The sequence below is a fragment of the Terrapene carolina genome, unplaced genomic scaffold (genome assembly GCF_002925995.2).
Source record: "Terrapene carolina triunguis isolate 2854851 unplaced genomic scaffold, T_m_triunguis-2.0 Scaffold130, whole genome shotgun sequence".
Lineage (NCBI taxonomy): Eukaryota > Metazoa > Chordata > Testudines > Emydidae > Terrapene > Terrapene triunguis.
The window spans coordinates 31,831,766-31,853,718 of NW_020664481.1; the positions used below are offsets into that span (position 1 = coordinate 31,831,766).

Sequence of the window (21,953 nt, forward strand, 5' to 3'; positions counted from 1 at the left end):
TGTTCTTTTTGCAGATACAGACTAACATGGCTGCTACTCTGAAACCTTTTGCACTGTAATAATGTAATGTAAGAGGTGTCCCTTGGAGGCTTGGTTGCTGGAGTGGGTGAAGTCCAAAGTACAAGGATGTGGTCCAGTGACACCTTGCTTGCAAAAACAAAGAGGGCAGACATCAAATTAGCAACTGACAGACCGGACTGCTTACCTCTGCTACATGGAATAAGCTAAGTGGGTGACTAACAGAGACTGCCTCTAGGGATAGTGAAAGCTGTTCTGAAGAACTTGAGGATGGAATTATTTCTGGAAGGAAACTGGCAGGCCTATCTTAAAGCTGTTGGACCACATTCTGCTGTCAAGTTTCACCAGTGTACACAGTAAACACCACTGGAAGTGATGGAGTTACTCAAGATTTACTCTGATATGAATGAAAGCAGAATGTAGTCCATTGATGTACATCGAATCTCCTCTGAGAGTGAACTGGGTGAGTTCAGGCTGATGTATCACTTCTCCAGTTTCTCTAGAGAGGCTCAAGGCTCATCTAACCTGGGGATTCACCCTGGTTTAGGCCACTGGAGTAACTGCACCAGTGCAAGCCCCTAGTATGGGCAGGGTAAACTGCTATCAAGAGCAATTTTGTGGATGCTGTAGCCATCAAGTGGAGGTGCTTTGCAGCATTCTACCTGTGTAGAACAGACACAGGTGGAATGCTATAGGGAGCACTGTTATAGTGTTCCCTTCACCACTTTGGAAAGGAGCAGCATGAGCTCTAAGATGCTAGCAGGCATGGGGCCTTGACCCTTGACCCTGCCTCCAACCCAGCAGGCCATGCCTCATGGACTGCCAGGCATGCTACCCCATTCCACAGACTAGCACTCAACGCAAAGTCAGGTGTCTCTTTTACTTATCTCCTGGGCGCACACACTAGAAGGGGAAAGAAGTACCTTGCACCATCTCCCCCCTTGATGCACAAGAACAGCAGACTGTTGCCCTTTATCTTCATTAATATTTTCAAAGTGTTACAATAACCTCAATGCTGTTGCTTAGATAAATGTGAATGTGATTTAAAAAATAAATAAAAGCTTGCTCATAAACATCAGATACAGCATCATTTTAAAATCCGGACAAGATCTTTCTCCCTGGCAGTTTAAATTTAGAACCTTGTGTTGTCATAAAAAAAAATAGTATTGCTTTTCATCTGTCTTCCCTCAGGCTTGTAGGAGTCAATCTCAGTGTAGCAGATGCTGCTATTGCTATTTCTCTTTTAAATCTGGGACAGCAAAGCTCTGGCACTTTTTCAGAGTCCTGGTGTCCTTGATCATATTTCTTCCCACAGCAAATAAAGGTAAGGTTTGCACAGCGTCCTAGTTTTAGCTCCTAATTCCACTAGAGAAGTTTAAAAAAAGTTTTGGCAGCTTCTTGTATATATATTTATTAAATCATCCATTGTGTGTTTGTAAGGCACCTGTGCAAGACTGAGGAGATAAAATGTAAACAGTCCTAAAATTCACCACATAGTACCATTTATAAAATCTCAGTGGAGCATGCCACCTTCTCGCCCAAACTTCCACAGCTAATGGATCATATGCCAGACAGGTATGTCTAGGAACAGTGGAAACCTTTTCTGAGTTGTTTAAAGATCTAAAATGGAACAGAAACGATAAAGGATTTTACCCTGGGAAAATATTTTCAACATTTTTGCCCAATGTTAAAGCATTTAGGGCCACATTGTCAAGTGCTCAGCACCTAGAGTTGGAGCCAGATTTTCAAAAGCGCTCACCATCCAATATGTACCCGATGTGCTGATCTCATAGACTCATAGACTTTAAGGTCAGAAGGGACCATTATGATCATCTAGTCTGACCTCCTGCACAACGCAGGCCACAGAATCTCACCCACTTCCTCCAACACCTACAGAAGGCTTTTCGTGGAGGTCTCCCACCCACATACTGACCAGGTCCAAGCTTATAGGCTGTGGTTTGAAGTTTGCACAGATGGTATAGATACAAGATAGAAATAGGTGAATTAACATAGTCTGAAACATAGTATCTACACCAGTAATATGTTCTCAGTTACTTGGATGATACACAAGCTTTTACTGCTATTTTTTTCTATAGTTTGCTAGACACGTACCTGGGCATACAGGTTCTGCTGCGGATAGGCACTTCTGAATGGGTACATAGCAGTTTGGTAAGGATTTGGAGATGGAGAATAGGGAGGTGGTGCATTGTTACTCTGGGTAGGTGGGACCTTATATGGAGTCCCAGCGGTGTAATCTCTTTTGAAATTCTGGCAATTACTGAGGTGCATTAATGGGCGCTGAGGACTTCTGAAAACTCTGGCTTTTGAAGAAGAATTAAGCAGCATCTTCAGTACCTGCGGAGTAAAGTTCTCACTTTATGAAATATTCTCTTCATCTGCTACCCTCTTACAAATTTGGGAATGTTATGCTCATACAAAGCACACGGGATCTTTTCAGGAGAAGGCAAATACGCAGCATTTATTGAAAATACAACAGTTAGCATATGCTTTTTAGTCACACATACACACACACACACATGGAGTCCTGCCAGTTGATGTTCATAGTTACCAGTCTGTTGTAGCTCGAGTCAATCTAATGGCCAGTTATATTGAGCACGAGTGTGGAGCTGGGTTCTGTCGGTCGCGATCCGATGCTCCTTGGCAGGACTGAACCCAGAGTTCCATGGCAAAACACCCCAGCTTTATAGTTGTAAATTCCCATTTGAGTCCATGCATTTTGCAATGTCATCCTGTAACCATTAGTCCTTAAGTGGTGTTATCATTTGATGGTTATTGTTGGGCTTCCCATCATTATCTCCTATTTGTTGTCTCGCCTTCGGGGGTGCCTGCCTCACCTCTGAGGTCGTCAATGCTGCTAACATGTTTAGCATCGGATACTAGAATGGATATTTTCTGATTGTCTCCTGGTCTTTCCAAGTCTCTCACTTTTTTTTGCATCTGAAGAAGTGAGGTTCTTACCCACGAAAGCTTATGCTCCCTATACTTCTGTTAGTCTTAAAGGTGCCACAGGACCCTCTGTTGCTTTTCACTTTTTTTTGACCATCTGGACATTTATGATGGTTTTCATACCTTATCTTTTCCTGATGCATGCATTCTTCATTCACACAAACAATCTTTTACAGAAACCTTCAAAGATATACCGACAGCATTTTATATTCAGCAGAATACATTATAAATCAAGCGTTGCTAAATCTTATAACTAAAACAATTCACATTGGGGCTTCAGGCCCTCAACATTCCTTTAATCTCCTTAACATAGATACAATACAAGATCCTGTCTCTTACTTACTAAACCTTAAAACAAAGAAATGTATTTTTAACTAGAGTGCCTAATTTGTAATATATATAGGAAACCATGTAGACATTATAACTTATCCTAAAACAAAAGGGTGACCATAATCAGTCATAAGGATTGTTCTGGTCTGTCATTCCTTTCTGCTGTTCAAAAAGGGTGGCTGACAGGATGAAATCAAATCATACATTAATTCTCATGGGACATTATAAAATTCTGCTCCTACAGGAGTGACACTGAATTATGCTGGTCTGCAACCAGGAAGCTGAAAAACAAATATGTTGTGGGGTGGCTGTTGGGATTATGGTTTGTTTGTTTTGTTATTGTAGTTGAATTGTGCTGACTTTTCCTTCATCAGCAAAGGAGTCACTAACAGCTGTTTTGAAATTAATGTGCCAAGGTTAAATTTTTGTAAATAACTTTTTTTTAAAATACCCATTGTGTCTCTTACATGTTGTGCTAACGTTGTCTGCTCACAGGACAATGTCAAATCTGAACAGCGGCTTTGTTGGCACTGATCTCAATATACACATGCAACGCCGACAGACCCCGGTCATCGGCGGGCAGGATCAAACCAAGGGACCTCTGGAGCTTAGTGCATGAGCCTCTACAGCATGAGCTAAAAGCCAACTGACTGTTAACTAAGGCTGTAGAGCAGACTCATTTAACTCTCTCTTTAAGTGGTCTCAGTGCCACTAGATGGGACAGAACACCACACCCAGAAGGTGTGTGGGTTACACACACAAGGCACTTTTTAATATATAATCCAGCATAGTCAGGCCTAGAGTGGAACTAAAGAACCGAAAGAATCACAATGGTGCCTTTTCTGGATTTCATATACATCAAAATATGCCCTCAAATAGGCACCCCTCTTCCCCCATTTTAAATGACCAACACAAATTTTGTTTTGCTTTCTCTATCAGGCAAACAGTTTCTGATGGTCTGTTGTGTGGTTGCTTAAGACAGTTTTCACATTATTTGTAATTCAGCACTACCATATATGTTTAATTTATGGGCCTGATTTTCCGCAACTAGAAAGGTGCACACAAAAATACATGTTTCAGAGTAGCAGCCGTGTTAGTCTGTATTTGCAAAAAGAACAGGAGTACTTGTGGCACCTTAGAGACCAACAAATTTATTTGAGCATAAGCTTTTGTGGGCTACAGTCTCTAAGGTGCCACAAGTACTCCTGTTCTTTTTACAAGAATACATGCCTACTTTGCATATGCATACTGGATTTAGTAAGTGCTTAGCCAGTCATGTGTATTGGGGATTTGCATGTGCACATCCAGTAGGGCATGCACAAAGTAGGTGTGCTTATATTCACAAATGAATACCCACCTACTTACTAAAAGTGAAGCCAAGAATTTCAGAATATATGTTATATTCGGACAGTGTTCTTATTCAAGATTGCTATAAGCACTTCCATTAAAAAAGTCCTCTTTTTGATACTATATATCATTCTTATTTAAACTCAACTTGTATTGCAAGATCTTTTTTTACACAACATTTTAAACACATTTTAAGAATTAAATTTTCTTTGTGGTTAATAATGCACTGTAAAACCTCTATTTAGGGAATGGGTCTCCTGTCTCTAGTTATAATTTATAGAGCCTCAGCGGAGGGCGTGCAGAGAAGGACACTTGTTGCACCACTTACTCCTATGTTTTGTGACGTATGTGTAGCTCAAACACCGCCCAAAATTTGTCTCATGTGGTTTATCAGTATTGCACTGCTCCAGAAAATAGCTAAAAGGATAGTTTTAAGAAATGCTGTTGAGATATGCCAAGAAGCTGGAGTACTTTCAAAACTGTCAAACAGGGAGTGTCTGCTCTCTCACACAGCACACTTCAAAAGATTAATTAAATCCCTAGTCTATGTCCCTATGAACCTAGGTAAGCTCATGAGCTACTAAAGCAAAAGGAAATCTGAGCAATAAGACAAGGAGAGAGAGGAGGAGGGATGTTCATATGGATCCTGTTGCTAAGGAAACTTCAGTGCTGCCTTTGTGTCTACATGTTCAGACAGCCTTATTTTAATGCTGTGTAAGAGAACATGACTTGTGGGAGTGAGGTGAAGATTTACTTTAAATAAAAAATTAAATTTAAGATACCAGTATTTTATAGGTATATGTTTACTTGTATTATTTGTGCTTAGAAATGCTTCTGACTTGCTTTTGTCCCTTTTCTTGGAGATGGTTCTATAATGCAGTATTTGTTACTGTTTACAGTTGAATCCTCCCCCTCCCCAACCCTTTAGTGATTTGTTTGTATAGGGACCTGCTTGGGGACATTCAGTACAGTAGGTGCCTCCTCTGGAGCTGACTGCTACTGTAATTCTTCACAGTTACACTAGCTCATCTGCTGCATCAGAGGCTATTCCACATGCTGCATTGGGCTGTGCGGGTCCACTACCAATTCTCTACAGACCTACTGCATCCTGCAGGGCAGGAAAAGGGGGCATATTGGGAGTGAAGATGCTCAAGCAAGATGCTCATGCTGGACTCTAAACGAGGTATGATGCAGCCATTTAGGGGGTTATCACATGGCAACTGAATCCACGTGACATGTTTTAAGACAGGAAGGAATGATCAATCTTTTGTATTAAGTTAAGCCAAATATACAGTTTTAGATTTATTAAGAAGGAACAAACATTCTGTATTTGGCTCATGCTGATGAGAGTTAATGGGAGGCTCAGGAAAGTCAAAAAAGTCTCTCCATCCTGCCCTGACAGAGAAACAGGGACTCTGGTTTCTCCAGTCTCCTCAGGAGATCATCCTTCCTGGTCCACTCCCCAAATGACCTTCTCCCCAAGCTATGTGGAACCATCTACAGTCCTGGTTTCTAGCTAACTGCTCCCTAGCCACTCATATCAGGTGCTGCTAGATTCAAGGGCACTATAATTGGTTTCCTGGAGCTCCTATAGTGACAATATGTATCAACAATATGTCAGAGGTGATGTTGAAGTAAATGTGCTTCTGTTGCGCTCATAAGAGAAAGTAATGGTTAGATTTACCTGTGCCTTGTCCCTTTTTAAGGATTGAAGGTCTGTTGAGGGGATACCTCTGATTGGAGCAGAGTTTTGTGTTTTGTGAAAGGATGGAGCAGCAATAGGACTTGTGCAAGCTGTTTTGGTTTGGTTTTTTAAATACTAAATTTAATAAAACTCCAGTTTTAAAACTGGCCCAGGGCTGGGAGTATTACACTTCTAAAGTCACTCCTAGTGACAGTTCTACATCTCCAATCAGGGTCATTCTCTCACAGATCTGGGACCCCAATGACTGGTTGAACAAAGTCTGCTGTTGCCAGAAGGGAAGGGGGTGGTCCATCTGTCTCTTAGGCCCAAATGTTTTTATAGCTAGTGTGGAAGTAGGGGACTCCAGAGTACCAGTACCGGCACAGTCCCTCAACCCCGCTATGGATTTAGTAACAGCAAATTGCACAGGAAGAGACTAGACTTGGGACTAGTGACAGATGCAGAACACACCACATGCCGTTGTACTGAACATCTCCTGCCAGCAAAGCCTGCAGACCATCTAAGTGTTTGGCTTTTTTTTTTTTTTTTTGGCCCATAGTGGGGAACAGGCTGAGGTCACCACTGGGAGTGTCTTGTATCTTATAAGGTGAAAATAGAATTCCTGGGACTGGGACTTCTAGTCTTCAGGGATATGAGTGTCTCATCAAGTCTCAGTACCAGCTGCTTCATATTAACAAAAAATCTCAACCACAAACACAAGCAATATATATTTACAATTTTTCTTGAACTTGACCTCAGTGGAATAATATTTCTGTCATTTGCAGGATATTTGTTTGTGTTTGCAGCAGCAGAGACCCCTTCAAAAGTTAAAAATGTACAGAGAGGAAATAAGAGTCTACATGCTGACCCCCAAGCTCTTGGGTTTGTCTAGTGTCTTGCTAAAACCAGTCACCAGCTCCACCATTAGTGATGTCAGGACCAAGTGTGGGATAATTATAGCTTCTCCAGCTGACTACTGGACCTCTTAATATGCCCACAGTGACTGAGGTTCCAGGTAAGAAATTTTGCAGAAGTCCAGCCTGCTGTAGCTGATACTTTCCATCCAAAGTGAAGGATTGATGGTTTCTTCCCCTTTAAACTCTCTTCTGGTTTAAGCCCCTGTTTCACTGTGTCTAGCGCTCTCACTGCTACTGCAGGCTTTCTGCGGAATCAGTGACTCCTGCAAGATTTTTTTTTTATACTGGAAAAAGGAAAGAACACACACACATACCCACAGATTAGGTGGGGAGATTTTTAATAGGCCAAATCTTGCCCTCATACCCACCCATGTAATTCCACTAACTTCAGTGGGGTTGCAAGTATAGCACAGAGAAAGTTGACCTTTAGCATTTATATAATGATTTTGTAAACTGCTTTATAAATGAAAGTCCAAATCCTGAGGTCCTTATCCAGGTAGTTTTGGGTATTTCATGGGCAGGTGAAAGCAGAAACAGAAAGTAAGAAAGAAAGAAAGAAAGCAAGCAAGAAAGAGCACCATTATTTGGGAGTCCTGCAAATAAAAGTGTCTGTAGTATTAGCAGTGAGAATACAGAGAATAGAATTCCATTCTTCAGTAGAAGGACATCCACATGGTGTGTTAATGGACCTAGAGGATACAGAAATTTATTTTGAAACTATGTCCAAAGTGCATGTATATACCTTAAAAACACAGGTGCTTGCTCTCTCTCTTGCGCTCTCACACATGCACTCACACACACTCAGCCAAGAATTCACATAAAATATTATAGAGATGCTATGCTAAAACTGATGCAAGGTTACATAGCATTTGTTGGGAAGCATATTAATGACCTGGCATGAATTCACACTTATGCTGACATTTGTCAAAATGTCTAGGGCTTTGAAATGTAAGTTGTGAGAGCATCAAAATACAATCAATGTGTTTATAATCTGAACAGTAACAAAATTGCAAGGTAGAATTGGAATAGCTTTCACTGCTGCTGCCTGTGATTTGCCTATCCTGGACTAGAATTTAGCGCCATGTACCAACCATGGTGCAATGTAGAGCCACAGTGCCCAGGAAGGAGCAGTGTCAGTACAATCTCTCCCTGTGCTACTCCACAATGTCAGTCCAGCTCTGTGGGGCAGTGGGGAAGAAGGTAGCTGTGGCCCCACCTACTTTCAGCCACCTTGCTTCCTGAAGGCAACAGGAGAGAGCACAATGATTTCTATTGTTGCTGCCTTTAATCGGCATGCAAGGAGGGGTGGAGATTTCTTGCATCAACCCTAGGTTTGCTTGGCAATGCAAAGCACCATTGCTAGGTCACTGTGCCAGCTCTTCAATTGTATTTTTAAAATTCAGAATATTCTTCATATTTAAGTTTGCCCAGTAAAGCAAGAGCAAGAGACACAGCCGCTACCATTTTAATTCTACCTTCAGATTAGGTCATCCCACAGAACTACAGTCTTTTGGGGATGGGATGTGGGGAGTAATCAGTATAGCTCTAGAGTGAACATTCTACATTATAGAATTTTTCACAGCAGCAAAGACTTTCTCATGAAATAAATGATATACCAAAGCTAGGACAGAGTCACAACCCGGGTACCAGTAATGACTTAATTCATGCTGCACACATCCAGTCGTACCTCTTAGTGGTCCTAGCCATTTCATCAAAAATTCTCTCTGCTTCCCTTTTATCCAGTGGGGCCTCTCAATAATTACTAGGATAGGAGAAACAAAAAGAGACAAATTATACAGTAACTGTGGGACTTAATTTAGAGCCACTTATGGCTTTGAGATATTATTCCCTTTATTATCCCTGAGTTATACCCTAGAGAATTGAAGGTATGCACACAGCTAATAAACTCAATTACAGGTAGGAATCTCTTTCCAGTTGGGAGATTTGGAGACTTGAGCAATTAGTCTGCACTTTAGGCTCAAATAGCTTAAGGCAGCAGAGATTCCAGCATCCATAACCCAGACTTTGTTATAACTTTCTCGGGAAAATACAAAATAATTAAAACAGTTTTTAATATGAGCTTTGGTAACAATATAATAAACAGAACCTTACACTGGGACTAAAAGGTGCCTGGAGAGATGCCTGAAAAATTGCATTTGTATTGATGGGCATAAAAAGAGTTAACTTCCAGTTCAGGGACAGGCAGATGGAGAGACATGCACACACACAAAAACAACTGCAGGCAAAAATATAAAATGTAATCTAGGCCATGATTCCAAACCCATTAAAACCAACAGAAGCTTTTCCATAGACCCCAGTCAGCTTTGTGTCAGGTCCTTCAAAGGTATGTGTTCTGTGAACAAAGGAACTATGCCAGGAGTCAGAATCCTTCTCACAAACTGAGACTAAGGTGCAGCGTACCCACACAGCAGCTACTGCAGCATCAGAGGTTCAGTAGCATCCACAGCCCCTACATGCTGCTCTGTGTGGGTCAGACCAGTGGATCTACTTGGCAAGGGATCTGCTTACCTGTCCTGTCCCTCCTTGCTCCTCCTATGAGTCTGCAGTGGAGATGGCATAGAGTTGTGTTCCACAGCACAAATGAGGTATGAATGCCTTCTACTTTACCTCTCCATGCCCTGCCACTCCCATAATTCCACTATATCAATAGCCTCCTATGAGATGGAGGCATTAGTCCCCCACCCCCATGTATAAACATCCTCAAGAAGACTGTAACACATATACAATAATGCATACAACATACTCAGGCTTGCTTCTTCAGTAGTTAGGCACCAACCTACACTTTCACTTGAGTGAACAGACCTATCACAGCTGCTTCACAAGGTGAAGTTACTGCCATATACAACAGAAGGAGACAGCTCAACTTCTCCAAACCAGAGAGAGATCTCCTGGCTAAAGTTAATCTCTCCTAATGAGGGTCCTGTATACACCAAGCATGAAAATCACTCACTACAGCCAACAGAGGATATAGGGAAGGGCTTCAACATCTGCTGCTCCATGCCTACGGGCATGGAGAAAGTAAAAGGAAATGGTAGAGCCCTGAGGAGACAGAAACCTCATTTCACTGAAAAATCGAGGGGGTGGGGGTGAAGACAGCAAGTCACCTCTGGTAAGTAATGTTATATGCCTGACATGGGGACTTTAATCATTGCATGAAAAATGGAGTGTACACATGTGTTTAAGCTTGGGATAATGCCTGAGGATTCTCTTATTTAAAAAACACATACCCTGTGGATGTGAAATGCTTTCTAAAACCACACTAAGGGTCAGTGTGATGCACTCAGCACTGTAAATCACTGCCTTCTCAATGAATACAGCCATGTGATCCAGTGTAAGTGTCAGATTTGTGGCCTGTAGGCATAATTATTATGTTGTTTATCCAAGTAATGCATTCGGCTGTAAAACTGGGTTTCACACACATTAGGCCCAAGCCTGTAAAGTGAGCCAATGATCAAAAAAGTGTGCACATATGAACAAGTTCCCTTGAACAGTCCGGCTGACAAAAGGAGTCTAAGTCCCAAGCTGTACTTCAGTATCTTGTAACCCACAGAGCTCACCAGCTGCCAGCTACTGTAAGTTACTTGGGAGAGATGAGCAGACACAGTCTGTTGTTTCTCCCCCATTGCATGTGAATGAGCCTCTGATAATGTGGCTGATGTGATTAGGTCTTATGATGGTGTCCCCTGAATAGATATGTGGACAGAGTTGGCAACGGGCTTTGTTGCAAGGATAGGTTCCTGGGCTAGTGTTTCTGTTGTATGGTGTGTGGTTGCTGGTGAGTATTTGCTTCATGTTGGGGGGCTGTCTGTAAGCGAGGACTGGCCTGTCTCCCCAAGATCTGTGAGAGTGAGGGATCGTCGTTCAGGATAGGTTGTAGATCCTTGATGATGCGCTGGAGAGGTTTTAGTTGGGGGCTGAAGGTGATGGCTAGTGGCCAGATCTTCCCTAGTCCTTCTGGACACAAATTTCCCTGTAGGAGACAGGCAGGAAGGCAACTTTCTCCCACAGCAGCCCACAGAGCATGCTGCACCATCTAGAGAGGAAGCAGCTTGAACACACACCCTGAGAAGGCATCAAGCAGGGGATTCAGCTGGCCCGACAGGATCCCAACCTTTGGTACTCGGGGAGGCAGTACAGGTGGATTCCAGCCACACCCAGAAAATCATGAAGTTAGTCTGGCCATCACCTGTAAACTGGGGTATCCATGTTCCCTCCCCCCCATGTAGTATGCCATAATCACTGCAACAGGGCAGGCTGCCAGGACAAGGACAGTGTTGTGAGGGGTTGGCTGAGAGTTTCTCAAAGATGTCCCTGACCTTCATCACCTGACCTTCATCACCTGGCCATCACCTGTAAACTGGGGTATCCATGCTCCCCCCCCCCTCTCTGCCCCAGTGTGGCATCTGTGATCTGGTCCTGCTGTAGCGGTTCAGGCCCTTTGTTCCCCTCCAAACGTCCTGCACTTACAGGCTAGTCCCTCTGTCCCATCGCCCTCCTCCCCCTAATCTGCTCATTGACTCAAAGCCTCCTGGCTGGGCTGTAGCCAGTTCTGTGTCCTTGTTTTGGAGTGGCAGTTCCCCCATCAGCCAATCAAGTTTTGTTGTTGGGGCCGGGGGGGTTCTACCCACTCCCACAGAGGGACTGTGCCTCCAAGACAATCCTTCCCATGCTACCCCTAGAATTGTGAAGTTCTGCATCACCTATTAGCCAGGACTGTGACTAAATGCCACAGCTATCCCCAAGTAATGAAGCAGTGCTCCAATACCACAGTGATGAGCAAAGTATAAGCTCCTAGATAAATAGAAGTGAACACTTCCAAATTTTGCCTACCCCAATGAACTTTACTAGGTTACAAGCACAACGTAACATGTTTTCTACATGGTTTGTGCCACATATAATATCATAGTCGGTATGTAGGAAACACCAACTGTCACATCTCAAAGTTCTGAGTGACTTGTTCCCTTTAAGGTTTTAGGATCTGGAGCAGAAGCAGGCAAGCAGTCTATGTTGTTGCTCAGACAGCTCCTAATCATGTCTTCCTGCTTTGTATACTGGTATCAGCCAATCAGTGGGCTGTGAGGGGTTGCCACTCAGGCTCTGTGGGGCAGTACTTGGTATCAACTATGGAGGTTACCCTCTTACTCTGCTGTGCTTACTCTGTTTACCCCTGTCCCAGACACCTGTCCTTTCTGCGGCGTGAGGGAGACCCTGGCTCACGTTTACTTAGAGTGTGCCAGGTTGCAGCCCCTACACCGGCTCCTCATCGACATTATGTTGCTTTTTTGGTTACACTTTTCCCCTGACCTTCTCATTTATGCACTCCCTATCCGTGGCCCCACAAAGTCACGGGACCTCCTGGTCAACTTCCTCTTGGCCCTGGCTAAACAGGCCATCTATAAAACCAGGGAGACGAGGTTGGCCGATGGAGGTTCCTGTGACTGTGGGGCCTGTTTCCGATCCTCTGTCCGTTCATGTATCCGGGCAGAGTTCCTCTGGGCGGCGTCCACTGGCTCCCTTGACACCTTTGAGGAGCAGTGGGCGCTGTCCGGGGTTCTCTGCTCGGTGTCCCGTCAGAGTTCCCTTCTTTTGACCCTTTGACTGCACTCCTGTCCCTGTTTTTACATTAGTTGTCCCCCGTAATCATTTGGGTTTTAGGCCCTGTGGGTCCTCCCCTTAGGCTGTGGGGGGGATCCTTTAGCAGTGGGCGGGCTTACGCCCGCCCACTTCCCAGAACCCAATATGTACTCTACTGTGCTTAATTGCCAAGAAGCAGTCATGATGATAGGAATGATATTGCAGGGCTTGTCGTAATCAGTAAAGTCATGGGAAAAATTAGAAGGGGCCACAGCTGAAAGCAGGTTCCTCAATGGATCTGCCAACCAGAGAGATGAAGGAAGGTTTGCAACTCTCATTTTCTGAAAAATGAATTAGTCTAAAACCTGCAGTTGGGTACAGCGTGAGTGCCCTTCAGGAGAAAGCTTTTCAGATAGCAGTCACTGCAAGAGGAGGCAAGAGCTTCAGATCCAATGGAGAAAAGAAAAGCACCCTCCAAGAGCCAGTGGCAGCAGATATGAAAGATGTAGTCAGAGGTTCCTTCCCAACCTACCTCCAGGAATATGTGATAAGTTGGTTTTCTCTCTACAGACAAGTTACTCCAGCCCTAGGAAGGTAGGAATTCCAGGCGCTACATGGTCCCAGAAGAGGGAGCACTGGTTCTAATATAAAGAATTGTTGAGGAGCTCATTCGCATGACCTCTCTTCCCCTGTCCAAAGCAGGTTTGGGTCATGCAGCTGGGAGCTTTTGGTGGGATGTTTCCACTTTGGTCTTCTGTCTTTGGCCAGTCATGGCTTGGTTGGCCGGCCATGAAATCAGCATCCAAGGGTTTCCAGAGCTAGTACAGCCCAGAAGGCCAAGGGTGTTTACAGAAGGGTCAATGTGCAAATATACTCGTGGCTACTGTTTAAACAAATTAAAATTATTGCATATCCTAGGAAGATAAAGGACCAAATTCATCCGTGGTATAACTCCACCAAAGTTAATGGATGAATTTGGCCCGCAAACTATAATTATTTTAAAAAGTTAATCTAGTGTGTACATATAACCAGCGTGCCACTGTGGCAGCAGCTTCCTCTGCTGCTAGCCCAGAGTGCGTGGAGAGGCTAAACACAAGAGTAGCTCTGTGGCTGCAAGAAATGTTCGGATATGCATCCGAAGAAGTGGGTTGTAGCCCACAAAAGCTTATGCTCAAATAAATTTGTTAGTCTCTAAGGTGCCACAAGTACTCCTGTTCTTTTTGCGGATACAGACTAACATGGCTGCTACTCTGAAACCTTCGGATATTAGTGTTTGTTTCTTCTTTAAAAAAGAAAGGAAAAATTAGGAAATTCCATTAAAAAAGCTGCCTGAAGAGAGCATTGACCTTGTTTGTATAAACACTAAAAAGTAAAGAATAGCAAGGTTGGGGCTGTGCATGCAACCTTAACTCTGCCCCATGTTTGTAAACATTGTACAGTCTTAAGTTACATAACTGCATATGATTTCACAAATAATGCAGTATAGTATACTTTTTTCCCTGGGAGACCTGGTGTAAGATGGGCAGCAATGGATATTGTCTGGCATGGCTTGAAGCACCTCCCGACCCTGTGGTATGCCTGTGGAATCCAAACTGCTTATCCCTGCTGGGCCAACCAGGGCAGGATTTAGTCCCTACATTATTAAAATGGATGTTTATTTTACTCTGCAGATGTTCAAATGATGTGCCTGCTTTAGCTCATTTAGAGAGAAATTCACTTTTAATCAGTATCACAGCTAACTCAGACAGAGCTTACAAAGGATTTCTGTTTAATGTCTGGGTGAATTTTGTTGCCATGTCACCCAGAAAATACTTTGGAAGATGATATCTTTACACAGCTGACAAGCTATAAATTCTCCCATGCAGCCCTATAACTGTATCATCTTCCTACACGTTAATCATAAAACCCCCACAGATTTATTTCACATATAAAAGCTTAAGAGATTTTTGTATTTAATTGTGTGTTGATTTTGTGCATATATATATTTAACCTTTTATGAATGAAGTCTAATGGTTCAGTTAAAAAAAAAAAAGACAATCCTACACTTTCCATGGAGAACGTTGAACACAGAAGTGTTCTATTCACACACCTGAGACAAGCTAATAAGCATTACAGGAACCTAAAGAAGCAGTTTTAATATGAAAAATTGTAGTGACACCACTGGCAAAGCTCAATATTACCATACCAAATGGGATGGCTAACAATTTCATCACATTACCTTCTTTGAATTATCCTGCTGCAAACCAGACCATGTTTCAAGATGCATCTCATGAGACCTAGGATAACCTTATTACAGTGACCTCACTGAATAAAAGAAAGCTTGTGATTCAAAGGTTTCCTGTACAAACATGATCAGTGTAGGCGGGGAGGGTTGGAAGAAAACACTAGGTAGTACAGTTGTAAGTGATGTTACTGTTGCTTGAAAAAGCCTAGCGATATAAAATAGGCATTCATATCCAAGAACATTATAATGCCTCAGGCTCCCTTAGTACTCAGGTGGAACACAGAATGTTGTCTTTTATAATTTTCCCACTGCTCTGGTAAATCAGCAGTCTCAGGGAGAATACATAATCAGACTTCTTTGAACCAGACAGGTTCTTCAAGGAGACTCATTTTCCAATTTGAGAGCTCAAGTTACTGTCTGTTAAGGTCCAATCCTGCAGTCTTTACTCAGGCAAAACTCCCATTAAAATCAGTGTGGAGCATTCTGTGATCGAGCCCTTAGTTTCAAAGTACTTTAGGATCACATGATGAAAGGTGCTATATATGTGCAATTATTGGTGACAACGTATCTTTGATATAGAGAAGGAGAGAGCTTTAAAGGTCTATAAATGCATTTCAAAGGGCAAGACTGTGAACAAAAAATCTACCCCTTTTCTCCAGGGTGGACTTTGCCATCAGAATACAGAGTTCAGAGAATACTTAACTTACTGCCAGAAGAAATAAGAAAGACCACTAACCCAGCTGCATTCAGAGCTAAATGAAAAGCCCACTTCTTCACCCAAAAACTTTCCTATGATAATACCGTCATTTTCACTGATTCATTAAGAAAACAAACCATCAAAACTTCTAAGCAGTGGTGTGGAGGTAAAAAAGTAGTGGGTAAACTAATTTTAATTAAGCTCCATATTCCCCAAATGAGAAGTAAGTAAATTCCATTTACCATGTTTACCCTTGACTACACTACTGCCTCTAGAGCCAGCTGCAGCATTTTGTTGTGGTACCTCACGGAAGGAAGAGAGAGAGCATTGTCATCTCTTAACTCACAAGAGGCACTCGCTTAATATTGTTATACTGGAAGGTCTTAAATGGCCCCCATCAATCACAGACCTGGATGAAGTTTATGGGCACAAGTACCTCTTATTCAGGCTAAATGAAGGAGCAGTTAAATGCCTCTTGGTGTAATGAGAGTTGCTGAAACAATAGGAACTACCATCTAAAGAACTGGCCAGCATGGCAGGGCATGAGCAGAAGGTAGGCCATGTGGGCCATGGGGTTTCCCTGAAGGCCGATTGCACATACAGGGGCTGGGACATTGATTTGATTGCAGCTGTGTGTGCTAGACATGGGCTGCATTTAAACTATTCAGAAAGCTTTAGTTAGTACAGAATGCAGCAGCCCAACTTGCTTAGCTGTGTCAATTACAGATCATATATCACACCTGTTCTCCAAAGGCTGCACCAGCTTCCTATTTGTTTCTGGATGGGAATTCAAGGTGTTGAGCTTAATTTAAAAATCCTTACATGGCTTGGGCCATGGAGTGGCTACCACCTGAGAAACCTCTTTATCCCCATGCTCTGTCATAATAGCAAAATCACCCTACAGAATCTCTGCTAATACACCTAGATCCTCAAAGGTAGTTAGGCATCTAACTCCCATTGATTTCAATAGGAGTTAGGCACCTAAATACCTTTAATGATCTGGACCATAGTTCCTAGATTTCAGTATCTGGGTATTGGAGGTAGGGCATTCATAACAAAGGGAACCTGACTGTTTCAGGCTTCTCTCATAGGTCTACCATCCCTATGTGATCTTCAGAGCATGGTATGAGGTTCATCTTATTCAGTCTAGGCTTCTGCCTGAATGTGTGTCTGGAGGGGTGGCTGTAGGAGGATTAAGGAATTATTTGGGAGAGGAGTCAATTTTAGTGTGATAATGTTAATGAGTTGTTTCAAGATAGTATATTTATCCTCCACAATTTCACTCCATGTTTTGTATCTTCACTGACTTTTGACCATCATTTTTCTTGACCAAATCATTTGACCATCATTTTTCTTGACAAATGCAGTTGGGATGCAAACTGCATTTGTATATGTACATGTATATTTGTGATTTTGTCCTTTTCTAAATTATCATCTGTCATCATAGTGCAGTGGAATAACACGCAGTGCCTGAAGGGTATGCTAGAAATTCAACAGCTACATGCCCCATACTGCATTGCTGACCACTCAGATTTATGTCTTTTTGGCTTGCTGCCTAATTCCTATAATATGCACATAATGTGCAACTGTTGGATTCACTCTTCGATGGGGTCAGGATCTACCTTGGGAAAAGCTGCACAAGCAGGACCTGATACTCCTCTCATTTACATCAGCGTTACAGTGGTGTAACTCCATTGATTACAGCTGTGTTTACACCCCTGATGTAAAGGAGTCACACACAAAAACAAGAGAAGAATGATGCCTAGAATGCTTATAACAGGCGATCCTCACCTGTTATAAACAATTTGAAATTGCCAGGAGGTCTTTATGAATTTCCAAAAGTAGTAAAATCTGCCCCTGCTACTAAATGTCAAGATCTCAATGTCTTATTTATCTCCCCTGCTTATTCTAACATATGTTGTTGTGGTACACAGTGATCGTGGGAATTGCCATAAGATCACACTAGATTTCCCATGAAAAGAGCAACAAACTAAGGCCCTGATTAAGCAAAACACATTAAGGCCTGGCCTTCGCTGGGGTGGAGGGGCGCACGGGGGAATCGACCTAAGATACGCAACTTCAGCTACGAGAATAGCGTAGCTGTAGTCGAAGTATCTTAGTTCGACTTACCTCACATCCTCACGGCGCGGGGTCAATTGCCGCGGCTCCCCTGTCGATTTTGCTTCTGCCTCTCGCCGAGCTGGAGTTCAGCAGTCGACGGGTGAGTGATCGGGGATCGATTTATCGCATCTACACTACACGCAATAAATTGATCCCCGATAGATCGATCGCTACCCGCCAATCCGGTGGGTAGTGTAGACGTACCCTTAAGCATGTAAGTAGCCCCATTGACTTCAATATGAGTTAAACATGTCTTTCAGTGCTTTTCCCCAATAGTGATGGTGTAGCTCACATGTTTGTGTTTTGCTGAACTGGGATGGAACTACTTAACTGCTTAAAGGAAAGCATGTGCTTCAGTGCTTTGCTGAATCAAGGCCTAACTGAGCCTAAATGCCAATGGTCAGTAATGCAATGGTGAACAGAGCTGTGGGATTCCTTGTAATCACTCTATTCTACTCAATGGAGGAAAATAGTGTTTTCATAAGGTTTGATAAATACCATAAGATTCGCACAGCACCTGTAAAATGGTAGCATGCAGCAATTTCACAAGAAGAGGACAAATTTGAGGCAACATGTAGTGGCTGTTGACAAAGCAGTTGCAAAGGAGAAAGTTACTACAGAAGAAGTATCACTGTCATTATTTTTCCCAGAATATTCATCAGCCAAATATTGCCAGACTCTTGTATTACAGGAAGGGCCAGACTAACTTGTCACAGGTGCTTGCTGTCATAATAATTGGTAAAATGACCATCTATGTGCATTAACTGTGTAAAGAGTCTATTGATTTTCTTAAAAACATGCTATCTCTAATCCAGCTGTAATGGCTTTAGCATTTAAAAAAATAAACTAAACCAAAATACTTCTAAACTCAAACTTTGATCCCCTGCTTGGCTGCATGCTGTTTCTAGACTGTCAGGCTAACCCTTGGCAGATTTAATGACTGTTTTAAACTTGGGCCTAATTGTAGGCTCTGGTCCTTCTCTCTCTTCTCCCCCCCCCCACCCTCTTCCCCTCACCCCCAACCCCCCCCCACTCTTCCCCTCACCCCCAATTTTGAAGCCATTAAAGTTTCAAAATTGGGGGATCAGGGGTTAGCCACCGTGTGCAGTTTTTGATTTCCTACCTGCTTTACTGAGCTGATGACAGTTTAAATGGTCCCGTAGATGTTAATCTGGGACATTTCACCAGCATTAATTTAATATTTTTTAACATTTGTATATAATTTCAAAAGATCATAATAAATCCCCAGAATGACTAAACCAAAAGAACTTTTGAGTTGATAATTGTACAGTATTACATTGTACTTCCTATTATTTTAAATTTATTATTTTACCAGAATGTTGACCAAAAAATCTATCTAAAAATACAAGTACTTAACTAAGGCCCCAATGCATAGGTGTTTGCAGTACCAGGCCCTCACCTAATTAGCAGTATACAGTTTAAGTGCTAAGTGACTTTCAGTTTCTTATTTAAGTTATTTTCACAGCATGATACAATAAAAATTAACCTCTCAGCACATGGATTTGTTAATATTTACCTTAAACAACATAAATGATCACACATTATACCTGGATGTCTTCTGCACTGTTGGAATGTGTGCAAACGAAGTCTAACATAATTACTGTATGAAACTGTTTTTTAAAAGCACTATGAAAAAAATGGCTACATACTTGTACTTTGTACTAAATGTTATTTTCCAACACAATGTTATGACCGCATTTTTAAATAATCCTCTAAAAGATTTCCTTGGATTTCATTTCAAAACTAGTCTGACATTAATTTTTGGTTCTGTTATGAGATAGCATGGTGGAGTCTTTGTTATGTTCACACTACAGAACATATACAGTCACTCATCTGAAGATTTCTTCCTCCAACCATGTCTTTTTATATAATCTCAAAAAACTATTCTTTTTCTCAAGAGAAAATTCAGTTATTTAAATTAATCATTGTAGAATTAATCATGCTGAAACAAAAAATGCAGTAAAAACCTTGGTATAAGTCCTACTAAATACTGTTAATATCAGCTGAGTTAAAAACAAGGCGACAGATCCTCAGCAGTGTAAACTGAGCTAACTCCAATGGAGTTATACTGATTTACACCAACTGAGGATCTGGCCAAAGAAATCTTGGGACAGATTCTGACCTCAGTCACACCAGTGTAATTAGAATAATTCTACTGGAATTAATCTAGATTCACGTAGGTGTAAATCACATAAGAATCTGGCCTGCTGTCTCCTAAATAAGAAAAGAAAGTTGTTCTCTGGCAATAGATACAAAAGTCACTCTTGAAGCATGTGATATGTCTGACAAGGGTGGGCGGTGGGGAGGGGGAAATGAGTGGACTGCCAACTGCATCTCCCTGCATAATTTCTTCTGCCAAAAGATAGAGCCCAATCCATCAGCAGCCACCCCAAGGCAACTGCTATTGCTGGAGAGAGATGCAGGCTGTTAGAGCCTTTCCTGGTATTCTACTGTTGCCAGAGAGAAACATAGTACCTGCAAGGATCTCAGATTGTGTGTTTCTAGTAATGTGCGCTACTTTCAGCCTCTCCCTTGTTTCAGTGTAGAAGGAAGTCAGTCTCCCTCACTTGATCCTGCTACATTAGAACTGTGTGACATGAGTCATTTAATTAATTACTAGTGCATTGTCTTAAGTTTTTCAACTGATTTACTACTTTGTTATTCTATTTATTAGAAATCTATATTATGGTATATGCCTAAAGGTCCTAGATGGGATGTCAGCAGCATTGTGCTGGGCACTGTACAAATATAGAAGATACAATTCCTACCATGGAGAGATTTACAATCTAAAGGATGCATTTTCCCCTTTTCTTTATACGATATCTATAAATCCATCAAGGAGGCACACTGGTAATATTAGTATTAATGGAAGTTGTGTGCACTAAGGAGACTACACACATAAGATTCCAGAACAGATTTGTGCAAGAATTCAGAGCTATAACCATCATCTCTACAGATGTAATTTTGAGTGATGTTACCATGTTCCTCTCCCAGGGATTGAACTAACCTTGTTATCTCTAGACTGATTCTTGTCTGCATATTTATACCTGCCTCTGGAAATTTCCACTACATGCGTCTGATGAAGTGGGTATTCACCCATGAAAGTTTACGCTCCACTATGTCTGTTAGTCTATAAGGTGCCACAGGACTCTTTGTCATTCTTCAGAGGGCTTCTAGTAAGTTGTGGCCCCAACTAGGCTCACAGTTCATATAGAATAATAATCTTACAATAGTGGTTCAACACTAGGCCCGCCAGCCTGCCCACCCACCCACATTTCCAGGAGGGGCCAAAATACAAGAGTCACCCAAGAAGCACTTCCCTTCAGTTTGCCCTTCTCTACACACTGAGGAGTAAAAATCTCCTCTGGTCAAGGCAACTGTATTATGTTCTCCCCTTTTAAGCTTTTCCCTCCAAGTCTGACATCTCTTACAGGTGTAGGGAGGCAGGGCTGATTGCATCCACATTAGCTCAGTAACTCCATATTGTAACCCCATCACATTGACTTTAGAATATTATATTATAAAATCTACATTGGGTTAAAATAAGGGCTGAGCCTTGCTATGGTGCAAGGAAATACATTTTATTGGCTATTGAGTGCTAATGCTTAAATAAAGAAATTTAATAACAGGAATTTACCTGGGCTACTTCAGCCACATAATAGCAGACACCCATTTGCTTCCCTCCCTTGCTAAAAAAAAGCAAGACAATAGTTGCCTATAGAGCATGACACACTTAAGCATTTCCACTGAGCTCCATGAACTCACAATGAGTCACATACCAGCATATGGTTGAAAATAAAAAGGATTGTTAGAAACCTTACCATATCCAATTTTTTTTCTAACAGCGTCAAAGTCACATACAGAAAAACCATGAGAACAACCTAGTCCTGAAATTTCTACATAGTAAGACAGCTAGAAGAACTCAAGATCCAAGAGCCAGGCATCAAAGAGGGAATGAACAGGGCCTATAAAATAGTTGAGAAAAGGTGAGATGTACGCTAAATTACACAATGCTCCCAAAGAGCTAATCCA

General features: G+C 42.1%; 1 protein-coding gene across 1 annotated transcript in view; it reads left to right on the forward strand.

Moving 5' to 3' along the window:
* Window positions 1-7,343: 7,343 nt before the first annotated feature.
* The window catches only part of SIAH1 (siah E3 ubiquitin protein ligase 1), a 65,633-nt gene continuing 51,023 nt past the window's right edge, over window positions 7,344-21,953 (forward strand). Inside the window, exon 1 of the mRNA XM_024208099.2 lies at window positions 7,344-7,361. The gene's annotated coding sequence lies outside the window, so the exon portion shown is untranslated. The remainder of the gene's footprint in view (window positions 7,362-21,953) is intronic.